This window comes from Mastigoproctus giganteus, chromosome 10, assembly GCF_048544385.1.
Source record: "Mastigoproctus giganteus isolate SK-2022 chromosome 10, ASM4854438v1, whole genome shotgun sequence".
NCBI lineage: Eukaryota > Metazoa > Arthropoda > Arachnida > Uropygi > Thelyphonidae > Mastigoproctus > Mastigoproctus giganteus.
The window spans coordinates 195,942,941-195,954,448 of NC_143584.1; positions in this window are offsets into that span (position 1 = coordinate 195,942,941).

The following is an 11,508-nucleotide window of genomic DNA, read 5'->3' on the forward strand; positions in this document are numbered from 1 at the left end:
TAAGTCACAGGATTAATTGTGCTCGTTTCGCCTATTACCTTCAAGCAAGAGGAAGATTAACATAGCAACGGGGGGGAGAAGCGTTTCTAACACGCGATACAATAGGAAACACTGATGGAGCAGACCGTAGTTAAGGAGCACAGATCAGAGTCGAATTTCGCCCCTAAAGAACAATGAGCCGAAACAAAAACAATTAAGATAGAGATGGAGCTCAATAATGGAAGTACTCATGAAATTTAAGTGCACACTTTAAAATTTCATGGGGGCAATTAACGACAGGTGTAGCCAAGACAAATACAGGGCGTAGCTGGGCAAACACAAAGAACATCTAGAAACTTCCAAATTTCCGGTCTTCTTTCTATAAAGTAAGTTCCAGAAATTGCTGGAAACAGGAAGCCCTCTCTAAAAAGAATGGAAGACACGCCCAAGGAAGAGTAAAGGAGACGAATAGGAATTACAGGGGAAGAGATGTACAGGTCAGAGATTGGTCAGAGTGAAAGCGTAGGAAATATTGAAATTCAGAGGAAAGAGAAATAAAAGTTTTTAGAGAGAGTCTTTGGAAGTGCGTGGAGGAAGACAGTCGTGTGCAGAGTCGTTGTTGAGTTTTGGGGAGATGGTTTAGTAATGGAAAGGAAATTTTCCTTGTAAGAAATTTTGTTAGTCTAAAGTTGGGGAAAAATGTGTCCATGTGGAAGAAAGAAGATACAGAGTGGCCAATGAATACAACAACAGTGTGAGAAGCTGATGAAATTCAAAATGAAGGAAGAAGAGCGCCCAAGGAGAATTCTAGAGAATGACGAAAGAAAGGATCCTTATTCAACTCAACAGAGTAGTGCCTACGGGAGAGCGAACCTCAGGTAGATTAATGTATTCCAAGGTTAAGCAACCACCCGCTTTCTAGTCTATGCCGTTATGCTGATGGTTATGGCAGCCCTGAATAGAAAGCCCAGAATAGAAAATATCAATTACGGTAAGATCTGCTGGTTGTACGACTCTCCACGGAAACCTTGTAAGATCAGACGAATCAGTTGCTAAATTCGAATCTCTCATTTAGAATTATATGCGGCTTTTCGACTATTAAAAATCTTCACTCTGTTTTAAATATTTTGTTATTGATTTCTTCAAAATTATTTGTTTACTAGTGATTCATTGCTTTTGATGTTCTTTCCATTAACAGGGTTCACTTTGGATGTTTCTATTCATATGCTTCCTTGAAAATAAAAGAAAAAAAGGAAAACAATCATATAAATGTCATAGTCAATAAAGCAATATACACTCTCTGGCCAAAAGAATTGAAACATGTTTGAATATCTAGGGAGAGCCAGCATTTTTCCGAATTGCAAGCTGTAAACTTTGTGGCATGGATTTCAATAAGCCTTTAAGGGCGTCTGCGTGATTTTGACCAGACTTTCCTCAGGATATTTGTCAGCTGTTGTAGTGTAATTGGCAGAGAATTGCGAAGCCAAACAGGCCTGTCCAACACATCCCAGGCATTGTCGATTGGAACGACACATGCATTATGTTGCGGTTCGGATACATCGTGAAAATATTTGAAATGTCTCTCGAACCATTTAATTTCAAATTTTGTATGTTTATTAGATGCAATGTTGTTTGAAAGAATCTGTAGCAATGGGGTAACATCGAGAGACTGCAGGGAGAAGCTGGTCACATAACCTTCTACGGAATGACCGTTCCCGGTTCTTAGGAAAAGAATATATCTCAATATTAAAATACCATCTCCATCCGTTTGACTGGTGCAGATAATAAACTCTAGATGCTTGGCTTCATGATATTTACGCCATGCTCTCCCACTGCTACTGTTGAAAAAAGTCCAAATGAACAATCAGTAGATCCATGATCATATCCAACGACTCCTCAGCCGAGTCTTGGCATTGCAGAAAGTAATATCGTTTGATTTTTTAAAGAAAGAAATTGTTTTTGTTTCAGCACACATCAATAGAAAATGGGCGTGTTTATTTGATTAATTTGAATATTTCAGCAGTTTTCTGCACTTCTCCTTCTATTCTGAAACACAATTGGCTAAAATTATGTTTCTTTAGAAAAAAATGAATCTTTAGAAAATCTTGTTGTTTCCACTGCTTGCTGCTTGAGCTTGAGAGTGAGAAAGGATATCAGCAAGTCTCGAGCCTTATTAAAAAACATCAGGAAAAACTGTAGAAAAAAATTAACAGTATTTTCCCTCCCTTTCAAAACACAAGCGAGCGATCCTTTCTCTGAATCTTGCTCACACTGAGAATTTTAAAGAATCTCGTGAGCCGCAGTCTGATTGTACACTAAATCTCATCTTAAGTTTTACTGATCATCCACTAGACAAGTTCTGGATTTCTTTGAAAGGCGAATATCCGCCATTTGTCAGAATTCAATGAATTTTGTTGCAGTTTTCAACTTCTTACATGTGTGAGCAAGCTTTTTCTTGTATCGTAAAGAGCAAGGACAGAAATTGCCTCATTTCAATTGAAGTTGTATAAAAACATTAGGAGAATCCTGTTGTCCAGACTTTTCCAGACATGTTGGATTGACAACTTGTGTGATCGAGACCCGTTAATATTCGTAAAATCGGACAAATGCTAAATTCTTGTGATTTTCTCTTGTAGAGAATCCCTGTACTCGTTTTGATTTTAACCTAATAAAAATAAAGTATTGCAATACCAGGGTACCTGCCCACCCGAAGAGGAGCCAACGAGTTTTGAAACGATGCCGTCTGGGTGGTGGTATCCGCTGAGAATAAACAAGTGCTATTTATTCGAGATAGTTCAATACCATGGCAACTTGTCGAGAAGGCCTTCACAATATGAGATATAACCAAAATGATGCCAATTTAATTAATTAATTTAACTACTTTGGTATAAAAGCTATGTTAAAATGATGCATTTGCAGTAACCTACATGTTAGCCTAATAAAAATAATAAATAAGATATTAAAAAATATTATGTTTTAAGTCTGGATTTCTTTTACCTTAGATATTTTTCGGAATAACTGCAACCATATAAGACGTAATCAAAATAGAAGGAAATTATTTCAAAGATCTGCTTAAAAGATGGAAGAACCCTGCAACAAGACAAAGGAATAAAAACAAGCTTAACCCATAAGGAAGGGGGATGCCGGAAACTTTGCTCTAGAGACTAAACATGGGTTTCACCACTTCAAGCCTCCAATAAGCAAAGTGGTGGTATTTCACCGGTTAATGAAAGTCATCTACCACCTATAAATTATACTGTCTTCAAAGAGGGAAGCGAACACGTGTCGAAGTCTGTATATATAACCCCAGTACGTTCCATCGACGTATTTCAAACATGTGTGTGTGGGGGGGGGGGGGGTTGAGTAAGTAGGCAGAAGGAAGAGAAGCAGGATAGAAAGAAAATTTCCGCTCACTCGTATAGTATTTCACAAAGAGGTTGGGAATTTGAAAACCTGGGGATTTAGAACAGTTTAGAAATCATGTAGAGGAACGAAAATGATCGTTTCCACTCGGAAAGCCGGTTGCGTTAATAACTGTTCACGTTAGTAGAGATCCTGGACATTCTCAGGACCATTCAGTTAGAAAATAATTATAAAAAATAAATTCGACTTCGTCATTACAATTTACTTGTACTCATGAACTCACTATTTCATTCCAGTAACTGTACAATTCTCACCTTTCATATCCATCGAGAGCAATTTGGAATCCATACATAAAAGTCAAATCAGAAAAGTGTTCCATCAATAAATTCACTGATTAATCGCAAGAAATGCCATTGCAAAGGCAGCAGAAGGGAACGAAATCAGTTGTGAAGTGCACTCTTTCGTGAGAAACTGAACCGCTTTCTCTACGTTGCCTGTAAACAAACACTACTTCTCCCACTGTGTCCTTTTCCAGCACTGGTGGACCTTGGCATTGGTGGGTGTCACGTGACTTGTTTATTCCCTCCCCCTCGAGGTAATGTCAACTATTTTGAAGGCGGAATGGACGTGCCCAGCAATGACATCAGACAGGGAGAAAGGGGAAAGTTGAAGTTTCTTCCAATAAAGGGAATTCTGTAAATTACAGCATATATTTTGCGCTGATCAAACAGGAGTCACCATTTTAATTAATATACACATTCGTTTGGCCATTGTCGCGGCTGCAAGGGAAGGGGAGGTTAATCTCCTTAAGGTAAACAATTCGGTAAAAATATTTGGTAGCATAGTGATATCGTCACCGTTCTCTCCACACCAGGTGGAAACTGCACAGTTTCGAATCCTATATCGATGAGATTCGAACCTGTGCAAAATTGCGCACAAAATTCTCATTGTGCGATGAGAATTGTGGTCATTTTCCACTCCCTTGCTGAGTTAGTCGGTTTCAGTCGAAAAAACAAAGTTTTTTCTCAGGAACGCGGGGTTTTTCGCCCAGCAAATTGACCGGAGAACACACGGAATTTACAGACACAATACAAATGTGTAGACGAAATAACTTTCCGAGAATCTCTGATAAAATTTAGTTTTTCTTTTTTTTTTTTTTCGTAAAAACAAAAGAAATCTGAACGAGGTAAATGTTGCCTTAATTTTGAACACTCAATCGCGGACGCCCCTGGATTTCAAGAGTGATTTTCAGGTAGAAAATCATCAAGAGCAGGATCGTGCAATAGGCGATGGTTTCCGGGGCTGGGGGTTAAATTTCAGAATAGAGGATTATCGCGAGTTACGAATTATATTCAAAATTATCGGGTAGAAACAGAAATAGAGGTTTGCCTGAGGGCCCATTCATACGTTCGAACGGCTCTGATCAAGAGGGAAACATTTATTGGGGAAAGTGGAGGGTGCGATGAAATTACTATTAATTGCCTCTCTTCAAATATGGCTATCACAACAAACGTCAAACGAAAAACGAAAATATTGATATGATTACACTGACATAAACAAAAGTGAAAGAGGCAAACCATAATTGGGCCGTGAAAAAAAAAAAAAATAAATAAAATACCCCCTCCATTTGGCTCATACATTACGTACAAAAATACGACATATAGATAAAAAATATATTTTCTGTTTATACTCCGGGACGACCAAACGGTCAGAGGAGTTCACAAGGTAGACAGAATACAAGAAACAGCACCGTATTCAGCAGTCACGGGCTGGAACCCCGGTCATGTTTGTTCCAGCAATCAACCTCCCGCTGGGTACACGAAAATTTCCGCACAACTGTGATGCAAATATGTTTCTTCATTTGAATTTATGTCTTCTCATGTGCGTAATCTCAGCAAGAGGAAAGATCCCATAAGCAATGAGCATACTAAAACCGTTCAAATTCTTACACCCCTCAATCACATTGCCTCGCAGGTGCCTAATCATGACACACCGCAATTCGCACAACTGAAGCCTTCCTTCTGATAAGCACTCATTTCTTCTCCTCACCAATCTCGTTGTGTTCTCTGTTCTCGATTCTGAGGCTCTGTATCCTTCCTAAACCAAGGGTCCAGATCTGTATGTAGTAGTCAAGGTGTAGCCAAAGTTTTGCCACACACAAAGAATTAATTACCCCCTTATCCTTGGGGTTGAGGTTGTCACAGACATTCTCTCAGATATGCCAGACAAGCTGTATTTGCAACCTGGGAGTCTAAAACGCTGACGGAACTGATATTCGGGTGACACTCAAGTCAAGTGGACCCAATTTCGGCGAAGTCCGGACGGTCTGTGACAGCCAAATCCTGTGCTTGCACCTTCACGATGGTGGGACTGTTAGTAATCCTGGGTATAACCTCAATGCACAAGTACATGATGGGTGACCACCCAGGTGTGAACCAACGTAAGCAGGGGTGGAGGTGTGGCACCCACACCACATGGAGGAACACCGCCCCCTCTATGTTACCAGGCAGTACTAGGTGGTAGTTGACTCTCATGAATCGGTGAAATACCACCACTTTGCTTATTGAAGGCTTGAAGTGGTGGAACCCATGTTTAGTCTCCACAGCTAAGTTCGGGTCAACCCTTCCCTATCTCTTCCATCATGCAGTATGATTGATGACTTTTGAGATTATGATGAACGTCGTTGCGAGATCCAATATTCCTTACATTTCGAGGGGTACAGCTCTAAAACGGTGTTCGCAGGCTGGCCGCTACTTAGTTCGCCTGACTGAACCTATTCGTAACTCTCTAGGAAGCTTCCGGATCAGCTAGTGAATAATCTTGCTACCTCTACTCTGCCAGATAGTGACTGGAGGCTGTCCGAGAAGTGTGTATGCGGGGAGCATTGTCGAGGCCACGTAATGTCAAGGATCTGGGCATATTCTTACCACATGTACGCCATATCCAAAAATTTCATTACTTCATACAGCGTGTCCAACCTACTTTTTCTTACTATTGAATACACCATGAATTTTCAAACTAATAGAGCAAGCTTATCTGCGAAAAGATCTGAACCTCCCAAGGACTTCCTAAATCATTTCACAAATATACGTGGTCTCAATTCTAATCTCAACGATGTCAATTTCCACTTGCAGTCTGCCAAACCCCATGTACTTTTTCTGACAGAATCTCAGTTATCGGTTGATTCAACTACTGCTCATCTCAGATGCCCAAATTATTCCTGTATGATTCCTTTCGGCTCAAAGGCGGTACTTGTGCATATGTCTGTTTTGATATTCCCAGTCAGAGACTTGGCAATTTGGAATCTCCTCTCTTTGATCTTCTCTGGCTTAAAATCTCTCTACCTCATTGTGTCAAATTCATCTGTTGTCTCTACCGTTCTCCCAACTCCACTAATCACTTGGAGCTCTTTGACTTCCTCTCTTTGCAACTTGACTTTCTCCAGTCCAGCTTTCCTAACAGTGAAGTAATTTTCCTTGGTGATTTTAATGTTCACAACTCCAGCTGGCTTCCGTTTTCTAGTCACACCGACCCAGCAGGTCGAGATGCTGAGGCTTTTGCAATTACTAATGACCTAGCACAGATTGTTCATTTACCTACAAGAATACCGGAGAATCCTAATCATACAGCCAATACGCTTGATCTTTTTCTCACAAACAACCCTTCTAAGTATACGGTCGAAGTGAGAGGTCCTTTAGGCACTTCAGATCACAACTTGGTGATTGTCTCTTCTCCAATGGAACGTTTATCTCATGGCTATTCCCAACCACGTGTTGTTTGGCATTACAAGAATGCAAAATGGGATGACCTGCGAGACTTCTTTTCTTCTTTTCCTTGGTCGGATTACTGTTTCAAAACTTCTGATGTCAACGTTTGCTCAGATCGTGTCAGTGAAATTATTCTTGTAGGAATGGAATCCCTTATCGCACACTCCACTTTAAAATCTCGTCCTTTCTGTAAACCTTGGTTTTCCAATAAATGTGCTAAGGCTGTCCAAGAGAAGAATGTTGCATATCGTAATTGGCTTGTTTCTAATTCTTCAGTTTCATTTTCTGCCTACACCAAAGCTCGCAACAGTTGTAAAACAGTTATTAATCAGTCCAAACTAGAGTTTGAACAGGCTAAGAGTAGAAAATTTGCTTCTTGCCCTAATGGTAGCCGAGTATTCTGGTCTCTTGCCGATGCTATTGGCCGCAACTTTTGCCCATCTTTGCTCCCACCTCTGTCCAAACCAGATGGATCTGTTGGAACTTCAGCCAAGGATAAAGCTGACCTGCTAGCATCCCATTTTTCTTCCAGCTCACGTATTAATGATCTTGGTAAAACACCTCCCACCATTCCCAACACGCTCCATTCAATGCCTCCTGTGGTCTTCCGTCAAAAGGATATCAGAAGGATTTTGATGAATCTTGATGCTAAGAAAGCTCCAGGTCCTGATCGTATTTCTCCACTTGTTCTCAAAACCTGTGCTCCTGAACTTACTCCTATTCTTTGCCGCCTTTTTTCACTTTCTTATTCCAAAGGTGTTTTTCCATCTGCTTGGAAATTTGCTCATATCCAGCCAGTTCCTAAAAAGGGTGACAAATCCCTCCCATCCAATTATCGTCCCATTGCAATTACTTCTACTCTTTCTAAAGTAATGGAGAAATCAATTAACCGCCAACTCTTAAACTACCTAGAAACCTTCCGTCTGATCAACGATCACCAGTATGGATTCCGCCAGTGTCGATCCACTGGAGATATTCTGCCTTATGTTACATATTTATGGACTAATTCAATGGAAAGGTTTGGTGAAACACAAGTAGTTGCTCTTGACATCTCAAAGGCTTTTGATCGTGTTTGGCATAAAGCTCTTCTAAACAAGCTCCCATCTTATGGTTTGCCAACTGTTTTTAGTAATTGGTTATCCAATTTTCTCTCTGATCGCTCACTGAGGGTGATGGTAGATGGCTCTCTGTCTTCTAACTTCTCCACTAATGCCGGTGTCCCCCAAGGTTCAGTCCTTTCCCCCACTCTTTTCCTCTTTTATATCAATGACCTTCTTCCATTAACTGGAAATCCTATCCATAGTTTTGCCGATGATAGCACATTGCATTCAACTTTCCATTTTGAGAAACCTTGTCCTGCTCAATCAGCTTCAACTTATCGAATATCTGCTACCAATTCCTTAAATGCCGATCTTCAGGTAATTCTGCAGTGGGACAAAGACAACTTAGTTGATTTCAACCCTTCGAAAACTCAGTCTTGTCTTATATCTCGCAAAAAGGATTCTTCTGCTCCTATGCTTATCTTTAGTGACACTCCGATTTCTAGGCAAAATGATATATCTCTTTTGGGGATTACCCTGACTTCTAATCTCTCTTGGCACAAGCACATTACAAATATTGCTTCCTCTGCATCTAAAAAACTTGGTTTTCTCTTTCGCTCTAGGCGTTACTTTTCTTTCAAACAGCTGCTCACTCTGTATAAATCGCAAATCCGCCCTACCATGGAATATTGTTCTCACATCTGGGGTGGTGCCTCCAAAACCTCTCTCAAGCTGCTTGATTCCATTCAGAAGAGGGCAGTTAGGTTAATTAATGATTCATCTCTAACAGAGTCTCTGCACTCGCTTTCACATAGACGTACTGTTCCTGCTGCATGCCTCTTCTACAGACACTTCCATGGGCACTGTTCTTCTGAATTGGCTTCTATAATTCCTGCTCTCTCTTTCAAAACAGTCCGAACACGTGCCGCCACCAACCAACATCCATTTACTGTCCAACTCCAAACTCACAGAACCAACTTTTTATCTTCCTCGTTTATTCATTCAACTGCCGTTTTCTGGAACAACCTTCCTTCATACGTATTTCCTGAAAATTACAATCTACAGAAGTTCAAGTCCAATGTCAACAAATATCGTCTTTCGTCTTCTCAACCTCCAACCCAAGCACGGTACTAAGTTCTACAGGTTCTAATACCTCTCGTGTTTGGGGTTCACGTAAAAAAAAAAATCCCTGCTAGCAAAATTCCTATACAAGACCTCATGAGCTGCTCTGGCAGTCTGTCTGCACTGTTTAGAAAATTTCATATGGGTCTGAACAATTACCCCAGGTCTTTTTCATTCTTCACTACCCTGAGTGTAGTACCGCACATTTGGTACTTTACCCTTGGGTTACTGCTTCCCATATGCGGTACTTCGCATTTCTCAAAGTTACTTTTCAGTTGCCACTTCTCAGTCCGTCTACCCGACCTTTCTAGATCCAGTTGCAGTACCATACTGCCACTACTATCATTAACAACCTTTTCAAACTGTGTGTCATTGGTAAACTTGGACATTAAGGCTGATATACCTCCATCAAAACGGCCTCCGTAGCCGAGTGGTCAGGACCGGGAGAGCAGTGGCACACGCTCTTTGAGTAGACCCGGGTTCAAGCCCCTGACTGCTGAATACGATCGATCTGCCAACCCGCACTGGACCAGGGTGGCAGATTATGGTCCATTTCCGTCAACATGAATTGTTGAGGAGGCTTCCGTCCTGCAGTGGGTTGATAATGGCTGCACTTTACCTCCATCAATATCAGTGACCAATATTGAAAACAACAATATGATCTACTCCGATTCCTGGGGAACTTGTCTGCTGTTAATCTCATTACTTCTTCTGACGTCACATTTAGATCTAAATCTTGAAGAGTATTTCTTACTTGGTACGAAAAGACTAGCAGTTTTCAAGATTAATTTCTTCAATGCTTCCCATTTAGAATTTACTGTTGGTAACATCATCAGTTGGTGCCACCGTATAGCATTTAAAAGTGAGTGAGATCGCCATTGTCACCTTTACGAAAGTATAAAACCTTCCCCTTTCCTCCTCGTGGATGGTAATTATATCTTCAATTAAATAGCATATCATTACACTGTGATCACTGCCACCTAGTGGCTCCTTTATCTACAGATTCTTAAAGCATGGATAATCAATGCTGATTTTCAGATCAAGAGGGTTACTCCCCTTGGTTTTTTCTGGAATATGCTGCTGTAGAGAACAGTCATCCAATTAAGCAACATGACCCTCCTTCTGTTGACCAATGCTGTCTTGATTGTGCTATGGCTGTTTCTGGCAGGGCCTTGGAATGTGACTTGGATGTCGACAGATCTGCTTTCTCAAGAAGAAACCCTGATAATTATGTTATGACAAGAAGTGGTAGACGGGTTTATCGTGACGGAGCAGATAATTCTGTGGGTACTCCTACTTCGGTTAAGAGTAAATCTCCTGTTTTTAGAAGGAGAGAAAGGAGGAGCAATAAATATAAGAAAACACTGACTAATATATTAACTGAAGCAGATGTATTTAAGGATAATGATAAAGTAAACAGGAATATCGAAAGTAAACATAAATAACTTCATCGACAGTAAACATTGACAGTAAACATACGAATCCAGTTGACAATTTTAATAATTCTCTCAACATTGACATAATTAGATTTAGTGGAAAACGAACTGGATCACGCACCACATTTCATAGATTCACAGTTGTCTGATAGAGATGGACTGAATAACTAAAATAAGCATTTAACGATATCCATAATGAAACAATCCATGTTGTTTTAACATGTCCGAGAAGAAAGTTAGAACAATTTTTATTTGCTAAAGAACATGGTATCAACAACTAACACTGAAATATTAGTTATATGGGATTATCTGGAAAGTTTGGCTTTGAAATTGAGAATAGATGTTTAGAGTGGTCACTAACTGAATACATAGCAATAATTACATGTTTGATATTTACTGGCAAGCTAAACAGGGAGGTTTTTAAATATGAAAATTGGACGGATAACATAACTAATTATGACAGCTATGCAAAGCAGAATAATGGGCTTGAAAATAATGTCAGTTCTAATAATGTGCTTCTGATGAAGCCTGAGCATGATTCTAAACTTAATTCTATGATAGATATACAAAAGGCGGTCTATAACTTCATCGAAAATTCGCTCAAAAAGGTACGAATTAGGAGAATGCGAAGACTACCTGACAAGGGCATTGCGACTGAGTCTGAGTCTGACAAGGAGCTTGAAGATATTACGAAAAAGGACCTCATAAAGAAATTGAGATTGAATATCACCAAGTCTAAGAAACGTGGTTTAAATATAATATTGTATGATGTAATCAAGGTCATAAATAAAGAAGATCAAC